This window comes from Heloderma suspectum, chromosome 1 (assembly GCF_057233095.1).
Source record: "Heloderma suspectum isolate Gila_16-S chromosome 1, 16-S_ref, whole genome shotgun sequence".
In the NCBI taxonomy this organism is placed as follows: domain Eukaryota; kingdom Metazoa; phylum Chordata; class Lepidosauria; order Squamata; family Helodermatidae; genus Heloderma; species Heloderma suspectum.
In genome coordinates, this window is record NC_139458.1 from 75,932,850 (window position 1) to 75,948,971 (window position 16,122).

The window sequence follows — 16,122 nt, forward strand, 5'->3', positions numbered from 1 at the left end:
TAGGTGGCAGACATTAAGGTGAAATGTCTGCCACCCATTCCAAAGATAACTCTACAGATAACTAAAGATAACTCTGTTGCTATGGACACAACACTCCTCCTTCTCTATCTCATGTGAAGCCTCCTTTGGATCCTCCTTCAGGCCCAGCCTGAACTAGCTACGGCAGGGAGCTTCCATGTCCTAGATAACAAGACAGTCTGGGGTCCTCTAGTAGATGCATTCGCCTGTCAGGAAAATGTGGAATGTTTCTGTCTGGCTGTTGGTGCTGAACTTATGGAATGTCCTTAACGAGACTGCAGGTCAGGCCCCACCCCAGGGTTTTAGGTATGCCTCTTATGAAGTGACCATCCTGAGAAAACTGACCCCCAGATATGGGCAACAGGGACTTCAGGATGTCACCTACCTGGCACACATTGAGAAGAAGGGCCATACAATGCATCTGAGGCAGAAGAGGAGCTTTGTCCCTAAACACTTCCCCGTCTTTACCTATAATAAGGAACGGGAACTCCATGCATACTATCCATTCATCAGGGATGACTGTTTCTACCATGGCTTTGTACAAGGAACTCCCTCGTCATTGGTCACCCTCAGCACTTGCTCAGGGAGACTCAGGGGTCAGTTTCGATTAGAAAATGGGAGCTATGAAATTGAACCTGCCCAGGCATCTACCACTTTTCAGCATGTGGTGTATCGTTTGGAAGAAGAGACGGGTGCAATCCGCATGACATGTGGGCTAACGGAGGAAGAGCACAGTCGTCAGGAGGCCATGATCCAGAGCACAGAGAATGTAGCAGCCAAAACTGCTTCTGGAGGAGAGTGGTGGACACACACCAGGTACATCAAGCTTGCAGTTGTGGTAGAACATGAGCGATATGTGAAGTTTGGCAGAAATGAATCTCTTGTTATTCTCCGAGTTTTGGATGTCATCCATACTGCAAATTCATTCTATGATCCTCTTTCTGTTCAGTTGTCTCTGGCTGGTCTGGAGATCTGGTCAGAAAAGATCCTCATAAACATTTCTGACAAAATGGGAGGCACACTTAACCATTTCAGGCTTTGGAGGAGAGACACACTACTTAAACATGTTGTGAATGATGCCGGGCACTTATTTGTATATAAGAAATATGAAAATAGGGATGGAATAGCATATGTAGGAAATATTTGTGATAACCATTCAGCAGCCACTGTTGTATCACATATGACTTCCAGTTTGTTCAGTTTTCTGTCATTTTTGCCCATGAACTAGGACATATTCTGTCATTGTGGCTGAAAAAAGTGCATTATGTTTCCAAATCTGGCAAATACTGATAAGTTTGGCAATTGCAGTTATTCTGCTTATTTCAGAAGAAGGAACTCTCCTTGCTTGTTAATTCCTCCAGAACTTGATAAAATGTTTAAATTCAAATCCTGTGGCAACAAAGTAGTGTAAACTGGTGAGCAATGTGACTGTGGTTCAAAAGCTGAGTGTGATTTGGATCCCGGTTGCCAATCTAATTGTATGTTGCATTCCAGTGCCGCTTGTTCTTTTGGACGGTGCTGCGCCAAGTGTCAGTACCTTCCAGCTCGGTCCATTTGCAGAGGGAAGACTGGTATCTGTGATCTTCCTGAGTACTGCAGTGGGACTTCAGAGAGGTGTCCTGAAGATGTTCATGTGCAAGATGGTGCCCCATGCAGTGATGGTGCATACTGTTATCATGGGAATTGCACCACCCACAGTGGGCTGTGCAAAATGATCTTTGGCAACCAAGCAACCATTACTTCAGAGAATTGTTTCAGAGCACTGAATACTCAAAGGTGATCGCTTTGGCAACTGCGGCTTTGGACATGGAATTTACAAGAAATGTGATCCCAAGAATATTCTGTGCGGGCGAATCCAGTGTGAAAATATTGATAACTTACCTTCTTTGGAGGAACACATCACCATAATTCACTCACATGTTGGCAACAGTCAATGCTGGAGTTTAGACTACCACAGTGGGATGGAGACAACTGATATCAGTGCAGTGAGAGATGGCACTTCTTGTGGGACTGACATGATGTGTATTGATGGGCAGTGCATGAATATGTCCCTGTTGAAGTATGATTGCAATGTCACAATGTGCCATAATCGGGGAATATGCAACAACCACAAACGCTGCCATTGTGAGTATGGCTGGGCCCCTCCCAACTGTCTCAACACAGGCTACGGGTGGCAGCCCTGACAGTGGACCTACTTCGGAAGACAAGAATGGGGCCATTACAGGAACGATTGTAGGAATTGTATTTGTCCTTTCTGCTGCCACTGTTGGTCTTGGTCTTGTTCTATATTACAGGAGTGTGCTGATGCAGAAGGTTAGAAGAGTGAGTTCAAGAATCTGTCCAATGGAATCAACAGCAGAAGGTAACCTACCGTGAAGAATGTACAGAATATCAAAAATGTACGAGGAAAATAATGGATAATATTGTGTAAAATATATCTCAAATTCTGTAAGCTTTCCATTAATGTTTTGTAAAAACTCTGTTTGATCTGTCTCAGAGGAAAATCTTCAGTTTATCAACAAGAAAAACATTATTTTGCTATGTTCTGGCTGTCCTCTCATTCTGTCTCACTGCAGGAACCCCCTCCCCCTGCCCCGCTTCCCATCCTCTGAAATGGAAGACTACAGGCCCTGAGTGAAAGCCCGATTTCAAACAGGACCCTATTGCTACAGAAAGAGTAAGGTAAACCTTGGCATTATTTGAATAACTGAGATTCTGTTCCTTAGTGTCAGTGGAACACATAGTTATGCTTTGTGTTGAATTCACACTATTCTAGCGGGTGTCCTGCAGAAATTATGATGATAACTTTATTACCAGAAGTTTGTTGTTGTTCATTCGCTCAGTCGCTTCCGACTCTTCGTGACTTCATGGACCAGCACATGCCAGAGCTTCCTGTCGGCCGTCGCCACCCCCAGCTCCCCCAAGGTTGAGTCCGTCATATTACCAGAAGTATTAATATACAAATCATAGTCTAAGAGGAAGTTCAAGAGATACACACAAAGACACACACTTAACAAATGTAAGATTACATAGGGCTGTGCAGGGACCCCTGATCCAACTTGGAAGCTGTTTTGTGGCTTCTGAGGTGGGCCCAATTTGGCTTGGGCAGATTCGGGGGCCCCCTGACCCAACTCGGCCCTGAACCCAAAGTGGGATTCAGATGGCAAACGCCACTTTGGGTCCCCTCCTGAAGCCCCTGCGCAAACCCCCAGCTCCTTACCTGGGCTGCCTTCTCCTCCTCTGCTGCCACAGCCATCGCCTTCTCTGTCACCATGCTGCCACTGCGCCGCTGCCTTCTCTGCCTTCTCTGCCGCGTTCTCCTTGCCGCCGCCACCTTCCCTGTCACTGCTCGCTGCCACACCACCTTCGCTGCCGCTGCTGCCTTCTCCGCCGCCGCCTTCTCTGCCACCACTGCCGCCAGCTCTTGAGGCCTGGACACTTGGCAACTCGTCTCCTTGCAGGGAATCGCCATTTTTAAAATGTCAACTCCCTGCAAGAAGAGTCGCTGCATGTCCAGGTCTCAGGAGCTGGAGGTGGTGGCAGCAGAGAAGGTAGTGGCGGCAGCGGCAGAGAAGGTGGCGGCGGCAGAGAAGGTGGCAGCGGCCAGGAGAAGTTAGAGGTGGCGGAGAAGGCGGCTCAGGTAAGGATCTGGGGGCACCTGGGGGGCTGGGCCAGGGGGGCCAAATCTCCGAAGCGCACCGAGTGCTTCAGAGAACCCCCGACCCGCTCCAGGTCGCTTTGTGCCCCCTCCGCTGCACCTCAGAAGAGGCACAAAGTGACCTGAAGCAGCCCACTTCAACTTGGGGTTTGGGCCTCGGGCAGCCCTAAGATTAAGCACTGAAAGGACAAATTCCATAAGTACATGTCGCACGGAACTTAAAATTAAGTCTGGGCACCACTTCGGTCTGAAGCCAAATAAGGTGAAACCAAATAACAAGGTGAAGCGGAACTCCTGCAAGCTGTCCGTCTCTCACCCCCAAGAGGCTTAGGCAGGCCACCATGGAGGAGGTGGGGTGGGGGAACTATGGGTCCACATGGTAGAAGTTTCCAATGTCCGACCAGATCACCAACTGCATCGGTGAGAGGGTGGCACTGGACAACCAGCCATTCAGCCTCGTCGAAAATGCAGGGTTCAAGAGGTTGATAGCCCTTGTGGTGCCCAACTGTAAGCTGCCATGACACACCACCCTTAGCAAGCGGGTGTTGCCCTCCCTGTACCAGGCATGCAGGGAGAAAGTGCTGGACCATCTGCGCCAGGCAGAGTAGCAGGTCGTGCACTTCACCTTGGACATTTGGTCCAGCAAGGGCGGAGCATTCAGCCACAGAGAGCCTGGCTCCATGGGACATCTGGTCTCCTTCAAAGTTGAACCTGCCCCTGCTGGTCTACCCTACCCTCAAGCCCTTGAGCAAATGAGCGGCACACTCACTCGCCCCGCTGTTTTTCTGTATTTTGGCTGGTTAGTTTTTGTCTTTATCTGAGGCAGGCAGGGCATTACATTTTATTAGTATTAGTATTAGTAATGAGGGTTGGGTCCAGTGGGAAATTATTGGTGGACATTGGATAAAAAGGGGTGAGACCTGAACTCACGACCGGCCATCTTGTTATGCCCTTGGTGTGCTACTTTAGTTTGCTTGCTTGTCTACTCCAGGCCCAGTTCAAGTCTGAACTTGGAGCCTTCCGTCTCTGAGTCAGGCAGGGCATTACAATCAGTATTATTGTTATTTTAAATAAGCCTCTTCCCGCCCATCTGCCCACCCCACTCAAAGGGACCATAAATGATTTCATGAGCCTTTCCCAGTTTCATTGTAACACCCATCTGTAGTCATGGCTTATCTGTCAGAGAAGCCTTGAAGGATCAACGAGGTCACCCTCCTGCCACATGCTCCATGCCTAGGTGGAATAGCTGGGCTTGGTGGCTTTGCCGCCATGGGCCTATTGCATATTTGCACCCTGCTGCACCCATGGGTGTAAAGGAAGGTGGGACCCCCGGGCTCTACTAGCCCCCTCTGGTCCACTGCCACCACCTCTCTAAGCTGGCCCTGCCAGACTCAAGAAGACTCCCCAACCTCCTTCCCACTTAGTGGAGGAGACAATATACAGTGAATTTAGCACTGACCCAGGAAAGAAATAGCAGCAATCGTTTGAGGTAGATATTTATTTACAAATAAGGGGTGAGGGAATGGGAAGAGAAACAAGGCAAAATACTATTTATAATTCCCACAAGTACCAATTCCTCATTTGGAAACCCAACATAGACTAAAACAATAAAAGACTACCTAACCTAGGCTATTCACACTTCTGAGCAGGATCCTTTGTTAATGCCAGCACTCCAACACCTTCTACCCGGACCAGATGAAAACCAAAGGACAAAGAAGGATGGCTGTTTGTCTCTTTTTATTAGGGATGTACGAAAGTTTTCGAAGGGTGACATTCGCGGTGGGGGGGAGGCACTCCGTCCCTCCCCCCGAAATTCTCCCCGGCTGGCTCCGCTCTGCAGTGACTCCGTGGAGCTGCCGGCCGGGGCCGCCTGCAGCCGGACATCCGGCCTCTGGGCTGCACAAGGACGCAAATGGCGGCTGCCATAGCAGCCGCCATTTGCGTCCCTGTATTTTGCCGTGATAGGCTACGTATATATTTACGTAGCCTATCATGGCCAAAAAAAAAAAAAGGGAACACAAATGGCGGCGGCTATGGCAGCTGCCATTTGCGTTCCTGTTTTTTGCTGTGCTAGGCTACGTAAATATTTACGTAGCCTATAACGGCTTCCACAGGGACACAAATGGTGTCCCTGCGTTAGCCATGATAGGCTACGTAAGTATTTACGTAGCCTATCACAGCAATAATGAAGAAGCGAATGGTGGCCGCAGATGCGGCCGCCATTCGCAAAGCAGTGCGAACGGCACCAGTTAAGTGTCCTGTTTCGTGTGCCTTTCGCGGGGTGGAGGGGCGGGGGGCTTCATTCCGCCACGGATTTCAGGGGGCCAAATGCACTGGCATTCGGCCTCACCGAGATCTGTGGCGGAATTCTCTGACATCCCTACTTTTTATCCAGTTCCCTACCCAGCTTCTAGCTTGTTCATCCCCCCCGCCTTCCCTCAGGGAGGATGAGGTGGGTTTTCACACCTCTCCAGCTGTGCTGGCCCCTTGGCAGACTGAACTGGTTTACAACTTTGAGTCCCTGATAAGGCCTCATCCTGGCGCCCTCGATCCTGGCATAGCCACATCTGTTCCTCCCTCCAGGTCGCCTGACTTGTAAATCGTCTTGCAGGATCCCACTCCTTCCTACCGTAAAACACTAAAACACAATCTAAAACTATACAAAGTAAAACTAACTCTTTCCCGCCACATCTTTGGCCCCATGAGGCCTTTTCCTTGACAACGGGTCTCTCTCTCTGTCTGCCTGCCTGCCTGCCTCCACCATCCTCCACCTGCCCACGTGCCCCATGCCTGGGTGGAATAGCTGGGCTTGGTGGCTTTAACGCAACAGGCCTATTGCATCTTTTCACTCTGCTGCACCCACATTTCTCGGTCTTTCTCTGCCTGCCCGCCTGCCTACCCGCATACCCCATGTCTGGGTGTTTTCCTGCCTCTATCAGAAGACCACAGAGAGCCTGAGGTCATCGGAGATCACCAACAGCATACATAAAGTTTAAACCGGATAATGATGTGCACTTGCCACATCCTCAGTTCCTTCGGTTCACTTCCATCATTATTTAAATAAAAAAACTGTCTGAAATTTGGCAGGTGTGGTGTGGCTAAAAAACACACACCATTAAAATATAAAATGAATATAAAATATTCATTTTGTGTGTGCTAGAAAAAAAGTACATTACTAAAAAAACAAACTATGCCAGCCAGTCTGCCAAGTAATGTATGTATTCAGCCAAAGAGAGGCTGAGCCTGTGATTCTTCTGAATGAGGGCTGTTTGCACTACAAAGAAACATACAGCGGAGATTAGGGAGAGTGACCTCCGCTTCAGCACACTTTCTCTTCTGAGTTCGGTCTGAGTTTCTGGGAACAGCACATTTCACCTGCGCCTAGCACAAAAGCTCCTGGGCCAAATTGCCTGGATTTGGCTGGTGGACATCCCTCCAGGGGTGCTGAGAGTTCCCCAAATTTCATATATGTGTCATGAAAACTGAACAAGTTACGACCGTTTGTGTTTTCCCATGCAGGTCAGGGAAAACGTCAAAAACAAGTAATTCAGATATCCAGCCTCATCTTGAACGCCTCCAGTGTGGGAGAGACCACCACCTTCCCAGGTCATTGGTTCCATTGTCGTATTGCTCTAACAGTCAGGAAGTTTTTCCTGATGTTCAGCCGGAATCTGGCTTCCTGTAACTTGAGCCCATTATTCCGTGTCCTGCATTCTGGGATGATCAAGAAGAGATCCTGGCCTTCCTCTCTGTGACAACCTTTCAAGTACTTGAAGAGCACTATCATATCTCCCCTCAGTCTTCTCTTCTCAAGGCTAACATGCCCAGTTCTTTCAGTCTCTCCTTTGTTTCCAGTCCCCTGATCATCTTTGTTGCCCTCCTCTGAACCCTCTCCAGCTTGTCTGCATCCTTCTTAAAGTGCGGCGGCGGCGCCCAGAACTGGACACAGTACTCCAGATGAGGCCTAACCAGTGTTGAGTAGAGGGGAACTAGTACTTCCCGGGATTTGGAAGCTATGCTTCTATTAATGCAGCCCAAAAGAGCATTTGTCTTTTTTGCAGCCATATCACATTGTTCGCTCATACTCAACTTGTGATCTACAACAATTCCAAGATCCTTCTCGCTTGTAGTATTGTTGAGCCAAGTGTCCCCCATCTTGTAACTGTACATTTGGTTTCTTTTCCCTAGGTGCAGAACTTGGCATTTATCCCTATTAAATGTAATTCTGTTGTTTTCTGCCCAGCACTCCAGCCTACCAAGATCACTTTGAAATTTGTTTCTGTCTTCCAGGGTATTAGCTACCCACCCAATTTTGTGTCATCTGCAAATTTGATCAGCATTCTCTGCACCTCCCCATCCAAGTCATTAATAAAAATGTTGAAGAGTACTGGGCCCAGGATTGAGCCCTGCGGTACCCCGCTCATTACCTCTCCCCAGTTTGAGAAGATCCCACTGATCAGCACAGTCCGATTCTGTAGCCAACTGTGGATCCACCTGATCATTGTTTCATCTAGCCCACTTTGAGCTAGTTTGCTCATCAGGATATCATGGGGCACGGACAAGGTGCTTGGCCAAGGCCGTTGGACCACCTGTGTGCTTGACTCGTTCCCTTCATGGCTTATTACATCTCATAGGGAGGGGGATATCCAGTTGAGTCCAGGAGGTTATAAATGCCTCTTTGAGAGAGGGAGCGGTGCGGGCCTCTTTAAAGGAGACGACAATTAGGCCACTCCTGAAAAAGCCTAACCTGGATCTGGATGATATTAGCAACTATAGACCAATAGCCAACATACCATTCCTGGGCAAGGTGCTTGAGCGGGTGGTTGCTGATCAACTCCAGGCACACTTGAATGAAACTGAGTAGCTAGATCCATTTCAATGGGGCCTGGTTTTGGAATGGAAACAGCCTTGGTTCCCCTGTGGGATGACCTTTGCTGAGAGAGGAACAGGGGGAGTGCGACCATGTTGCTTCTCTTGAACCTCTCAGTGGCATTTGATACCATCAACCATGGTATCCTTCTGGATAGTTGTCTGGGTTGGGAGTTGGAGGCACTGTGCTGCAGTGGTTCCACTCCAGCTTGGGTAGCAGATTCCAGAAGGTGGTTCTGGGGGATTATTCCTTTCTTCCTTGGCAGCTATAGTCTGGGGTTCCACAGGGCTCTATTTTATCCCCCATGCTGTTCAACATCTGCATGAAACTGCTGGGGGAGTTTATCCGGAGGTGTGGGCTGAGGAGTGACCAATATTTGGATGACATGATGCAGCTCTGTCTCTCCTTTCCATCACACTGAACTGAGGCAGTGGACATTCTGAATCAGTGCCTGGCATGGTAATGGACTGGATGAGGGCCAATAAACTCAGACTCAATCAAGACGAGATGGAGGCACTGTTAGTAGGTGGTACATCTGCCTAGCGAAGTCATGTTCAACCTGTTCTGGAGGGGGTTGCATTCCCCCTAAAGGATCAGGTTCATAGTCTGGGGGTGTTCCTAAATCCAGCGTGGTCACTAGAGGCACAGGTGGACTCCATGGCATGGAGCACCATTTGTCAGCTGAGACTTATATACAAACTATGTCCTTATCTGGTCAAAGATAGCCTAGCTATCTCTAGGCATTCTCTTGTCTGGCTAATTCCAAAGCATTATACATGGGGCTTCCTTTGAAAACAGATGATCCAAAACAGGGCAGTGAGATTGTTAACAGGGACTAACCAACATGTTCATATTATGCCAAGACTTTTCCATTTGCATTGGGTGCCAGTCCATGCCCAGGCCCAATTCAAAGTGCTGGTATAATTAGGGATGTTAGAGAATTCCGCCACGGACTCCAGTGAGGCTGGACTCCTTAGAAGCCGGCCCCCCGGAGTCCGTGGCGGAACGGAGCAATCCCCCCTGCCACCCTGCGAAACTTCCCCGGGACAGATCTTACCTGGTGTCGGCCGTCCAGTCTATCTGCTGCCCCTGGTCTGCGGCTACGAATGGCTGCCCCAGTCTGCGGCCGCCATTTCCCTTGCTAGTTTAGCCATGATAGGCTACATAAGTAGCCTATCACGGCAAAGAGCAGGGATGCAAATAGCGTCTGCTACGCCATTTGCATCCCTGCGCTTTTCGTAATAGGCTACGTAAATATATACATAGCCTATCATGGCTAACGCAGGGACGCAAATGGTGGCTGCTACGGCAGCCGCCATTTGCGGCCACAGCCCGGCAGCGGAAAGAGGTCTGGCTGCGGGCAGCCCCAGCCGGCGGCTCCACAGACTTGCTGCAGAGCGGAGCTGGCCGTGGAGGATTCCGGGGGGAGAGACGGATTGCCTCCCACTCACTGCGGATGCCCCGGACCAGAACAAGGTAAGGGATTTGTACATCCCTAGGTATAATGTTCAAAGCCCTAAGAGGCTTGGGCCCAGGTTTCCTGAAGGGTCATCTCCCCCCATATATACATGCCTGGGCCCTAAGATTGCCTCAGCAGTCCTTCCCCAGGCGCTCCTGCCAAAGGAAGTGAGGTGGGTTGCTACTAAGAAGAGGGCTTTTTGTGTTTCACGCCTCAGTTGTGGAATGAGCTTCTCAAAGAGGCTTGCCTGGTGCCTACGTTGCACTGTTTCCAACGCCAGGTGGAGACCTTATTTTCCAACACATTTTTGTCTTTCAGTTTCTGTTGTTTTAAATCTGTATTTTAAATCTTTGCATTGCTGCTAGGTTTTATTTTGATTTTGACCTTTATTTTATACCATAGTTTTAAACTGTTAAATTATTTCATGTATTTTATGGTTTTAATTGTTGTGAAATGCTAAGAAAGGTTTGGCTATTAGGAAGTACACAAATGTAATAAATAAATAAATAAATAACCTACGATTTGCAGGAACAGATGCGATGTGTGAGTCACTTCTGATTTCCACAAACAGCCTACAAACACCTTGTTTGTACGTTGCTTGAGTGACAGCCAAACTGGACACTTTGGATTGTTCATGGGTTAAACAACCTGAAGTTAACCAAATAACAAATTAGAGGTTAATTTTGGGTTGTTTAACCAATGAAAACCCCAAAGTGTCACGCTAACAACCTACAAATGGGACTTTGTAGGTTGTTTCTGCAAACCAGAAGCAGCTCACACACTATGCACATGCCCATAAATCATGGGTTAATTAATCCATGATTTCCCATTATGTGTGCCCATCATGTGCAAACAGACCCAGTGTGTGTAGTCTTCCATTTCAGACAACTTCTCCCCCACACACATTGAGACAGAAGGAGAGATTCCTGGGCGCTAAATTATAAGGGCAGCCAGAGCATGGAGCAAAAGATTTCTTTCTTGTGGATAAACTGAAGATTTTCCTGTGAGACAAATTTAATTTTTAAAAATCCAGTTTAAAACAATAGTTATATATCATAGCAATAAAAAAACAGGAGTTAAACTTAACTTAGAGAACATTATTGCACATGTAAAATAGCATCAGGACAGTTGGTCAACATTTCCAGTGAGCCTCTGGGGTAAGATTGACATTCTAAAAATGAATGTCCTGCCAAGACTGGTTTATCTCCTGAGAGGACCCCTCTTCCCACAATTCCTCTACAGAACTTCAAACAAATAGAAGAACTGTTCAAAAAGTTTCTGTGGGGTGTGGGTGCCAGACTGCGCACTGCATTTTAAAAATTGCAACTTCTGGTTGAGCAAAGTAGCTGTAACCTCTCCATCATGCCTCACCATTATGCCAATTTATCATAATGCATACCTAATCAATAAGATGTGGGAGTCCCCACCCTCCTCTGCCCGGTTTTTAACAGTACATTTTTAATGCCAGGTGAGGTGATTTGGCTTGAAAAACAAATGAGTTCAGCTTGCATTGCCATGATTTTAAAGTCTTTGGCTGGAGAAGGATGGGGAGGACCTGAAATAAAAAACCTAGGAACCAAGAACATCTGTGTTGTGGCAATCTGACCTAGAACTGACAGGTTCCGTTTACTCTATTTCTTTAGGTCTCTGGTCATAGTTTTTATAAAGGGGGCATAATGTATTTTAAATAATGTATTAATTCTCCTGGCAATATGAATTCCCAGGTATCTGAAAGAGGTCCTGCAAATTGGTGTTCCCAAAGTGTGGCTATTAAATGTTGATGGTTAGGGTGGACGTTGTATGACTCAGTTTACTTCAGATGTCCTGTACATTATATTCCTACAATATGGGCCACAAGGCAGGTCTGGAAAACAATAGCCAACCAGCTTCGGTTTGACCCATTTGCACACAATCAGTTCTTTATATCCGGGGTAATCCACACATCTTGATAGGCAACAGAAAGGCAACGTGGAAAATTTAGACAGACAAAGCTCTTTATTTCCTATTCAGCTCCTCACCGAAGAGAATGTGTTCAAGCCCTTTGGAATGTTACAAGATAAATTTGGTTTACCTCCCTTTGCTTACCTGGCAATACTTAAAACCTAACCATAGTATCACTAATTCAGTCTAGATGCGTTGGCTGCCTCAAAAGTTCCAGATCTACTACAAATGGCACAGGCTCTGACAGACTTCACTAAGACCAAAAAATTCCCTTAAACTTTGTTGCATGGTTTAACGAGGCCACATTAGCAGCTAAGTGTATTATTCTACAACACTGGAAACCAAATAAAACCCTGTGGGTCATATCCAATGTTAGCCTTATGTAAAGTAGACCATTGAAATGAATGAGACTTTGAATCATAGAATCATGGGTTTGGAAGGGGCCTCCAAGACCATGGAGTCCAACCCCCTGCTCAATGCAGATACTATGGGGATATTATCTTGAATTAAAGGCAGAGTAATGTGATCACTCCCCTTTATGGATCACTGCCTTGTTGTGGTGAAGGGGCTTGCGTAACTCAGTGAAGCCATAAGCTATGCCGTGCAGGGCCACCCAAGACGGACAGGTCATGGCAGAGAGTTCTGACAAAATGTGGTCCACTGGAGAAGGAAATGGCAAGCCACTCCAGTATTCTCGCCAAGAAAACCCCATGGAACGTACCACAAGGCTAAAAGATATGATGCTGGAAGATGAGACCCTCAGGTCGGAAGGTGTCCAATATACTACTGGGGAAGAGCAGAGGGTATTTCCAAGTAGCGCCAGAAAGAATGAAGCGGCTGGGCCAAAGCTGAAAGGACACTCAGCTGTGGATGTGTCTGGTGGTGAAAAGAAAATCCGATGCTGTAAAGAAAGTGGCTCATACATCGAATTTGCAATATGGAGGACATTCAGAACCTGTATAGTGATAAAAGTTTCATTTTTGCCAAACTGCACGTATCATTCATGTTCAACTACAATGGTGAGCTTTGCATACCTGATGTGTGACCACCACTGTCTTCCAGAAACAATGTTGGTTGCTACATCATCTGTGTTCTGAATCATGGCTTTTTGGCGACTTTGCTCTTCCTCCGTTAGCCCACACCTCATGCGGATGGCACCCTCCTTCCAACCGATACACCACATGTTGAAAGGTAGCAGATGTCAGGGTGGAAACTGAGCCAATAGAACCCCAGAGCAGTTCTGATTCTGAGGAGGATCAGCAATCCGTGGGAGAGGAGCCAGCTCATCCCTCACAGGCACAGCAGCTGGCAGAGATTCCTCCTGCTGGCATTCCTGAGATAGATAGTGATCCTAGCAGTGAGAAAGTGCGGGAGGGGGGCTTGCTAGACGCTCGACGCAGAGAGCGACGAGCAATGGAGGGTGCGGAAAGGAGGCGTAGAGCTCGTTTGGCACGCAAGCAATGGCTGCCTCCGTGGACCCAAGGGAAAGAGAGAGGATCTCTCCCTAGCCCATACGTTCAGGGTCTTCAAGTGATTCTCCTTCAAACGGGGATCAACTGCCTACTCGGAGCATAGGTTACTCTGCTGTTCATTGCTTAGTCGCTGGGGATTAGCATCTGAAAGAGTCATTAAGTTGTAAAAGGATGAAAGCCTTGAAAAGAATCCTTTTGTCTGTGTCTTGAGTTGGCTATTGGAGTGTACTCGAAGAGGCCACTAGGGCACTCCTGACAGCAGATGCCTGGACAGGTTCAATTTCATAGGTCTCATTTTCTAATCTCAGCAAGTGCTGAGGGTGACCAGAGAGGAGGCCTTGCCCTGTACAAAGCCATGGTAGAAACAGTTATCCCTGACAAATGGATAGTCTACCTGGAGTTCCCCCTCCTTACTATAGGTGAAGACAGGGAAGTGTTTAGGGACAAATCCCTTCTTCTGACTGAGGTGCACCTTGTGGCCCTTCCCCTCAATCTGTAGCAGGTAAGTGAGATCCCGAGAATCTTGTTGTTCATATCTGGGGTTCACTTTCCTTGGGATGGTGACCTCGTACGAAGCATACTTAAAACCCTGAGGCAGTTTATGAGCAGCTGTGTTGGCTGGGATATTTCTCAAGAACATCGTGAGTAGCCAGGAGAGACTGCTAGTCATTTTCCTCCAGTGTACATCCACTGGCATCTCGTCCCCAAAAGGGAAGCCTCCTTACAGCTGTTGACAAGCTAGGAACAAGACGGGAAAGAGGCTTTCTGCAGTTAGAAGTGGGGGAGGAGGAGGATTCTGTACATAGCAACAGTCTATGGGCTTCCTTTGGAATGGGGGAGGAGCTTGGAGGATCAAGAATGGAACAGAACGGCAGAGCAAAGGTGGGGATGAAATGGTCCCTCAGAAGTGGCTGGCTAAACGGGCTTCCAAAGTTGGGAACTAATTACCGAGGAGCTCAGCCTCACTGTTGCTTTTAGCATTTGTCTAGTCACTTCTTCCCTCATTATCACATGAGATCTGATACATCTCCTGTTTATATACATTTTTTGTACAGAAAGTTAGCATCCTGAGGCCAGGCGATAACATGCCTTTGGGACAGGCAAATGCCCCCAAAGAGGAAGAAGGGATGTCTCCTTATATCAAAGCTATGAACTTATTATGTATGAACTTATATTATGTCCCCTTATTTCAAAGCTATGAACCTGCGTATGAACTTAACATGTAGCCAACCTGATACTGCTTAACTCCATTTCCCCAGGCAACCTGTGTTACACCACTTTTATCATGGTGAAGGAAATTATATAAGTGAAGTGCTTTGAGCAGTCAGAAACCTTATATCAGTACTGTTATTCTCCATACTCAAGACCAGTTTCCATAGTTACCATTGATGAAGTTTCTCCTACAAAACAAATACAAGAACACACGGACACCTTTGTAACGTACAGCAATAGATATGGTCTTCCCTTTTTGCAGACAGTCCTTGAAGATGTGACTACGCAGCCTCCAGCCTCTGCTCACAGCTGCCCCTCCACCTCACAGATCAAGCAGGCCAGTCTGTATGTATAAAGACATTTTGCCCAGCATTCTGTCCGATGGCAGATTTCCATGTAGTCTTTTTATTGAATTCTTCCATGCAGTGTATCACTTTTTCCCCATTGACCATGTTGTCAAGGCAGTAAGTCTGCCCTGGGTCATTGTACTGTTTTCAGTCTGTTACTATCCTCGCTTGATAGAAACATGGAAACATAGAAACATAGAAACATGGCCGTGGAGGGGAGTGTGCTTGCGTGTGCAGCTTCACATAGCCTCAGGCGTGGAATCTGCGTATTGTACACTGTGCTCATGCGCAAAGCCTTTCAGCATGAATGCAGTAGAATAGTCTCCACATCTGAGGAGCAAAGGCAATACAGAACACAGGCATTGCTAGGGGTGTACAATTCCCTTACCTTGTTCCAGGTGGGGCTGTCTGCGGTGGGGGCGAGGCGATCAGTCCCTCCCCCCAGCTGGCTCCGCTCCATGGCGAGTCCACAGAGCCACTGGCCTGGGCTGCCTGCAGCTGGACCTCCATCCGCTGCCAGGCTGCGGCCACAAATGGCAGCTGCCGTAGCGGCCGCCATTTGCATCCTTGTGTTAGCCATGATAGGCTATGTAAGTATTTACATAGCCCATCACGGCAAAGAGCAGGGACGCAAATGGTGGCCGCTATGCCATTTGCAACCCTGCTCTTTGCCGTGATAGGCTACGTAAATACTTACATAGCCTATCATGGCTAAATTAGGGAGAGAAATGGCGGCCGCAGACCGGGGCAGCCATTCATGGCCGCAGACTAGGGATGTACGAAAGTGACTTACCTTTCGCAGATTATGTTGATGGTAGGGGGGGAGGCGTTCCGTCCTTCCCCCCGGAATCCTGGCCGGGGGGGGAGGCGCTCTGTTCCTCCCCCCGGAATCCTCGAACGGCTGGCTATGCTCCGCAGCAGCTCTGCGGAGCGGCCGGCCAGGCCCGGCCCAGGCAGGCCAGAGCTGTCCGCAGGTGGATTTCCGGCCGCGGAGGGCTCTGGGTAAAAAACAACAACAACAAAAACACAACCAACTGCGTACGCAAATGGCGGTGGCTACGGCCGCCGCCATTTGCGTTCCTTCTTTTTGGCTGTCTTAATCTACGTAAATATTTACGTAGACTATGACGGCGAAAAGAAAAGGG

At 48.0% G+C, this 16,122-nt stretch overlaps 1 pseudogene; it reads left to right on the plus strand.

Annotated features, from left to right (window-relative positions):
* Positions 1–235: 235 nt before the first annotated feature.
* LOC146357438 (disintegrin and metalloproteinase domain-containing protein 21-like) lies at positions 236–4,432 on the plus strand (annotated as a pseudogene).
* The last annotated feature ends 11,690 nt before the right edge of the window (positions 4,433–16,122 follow it).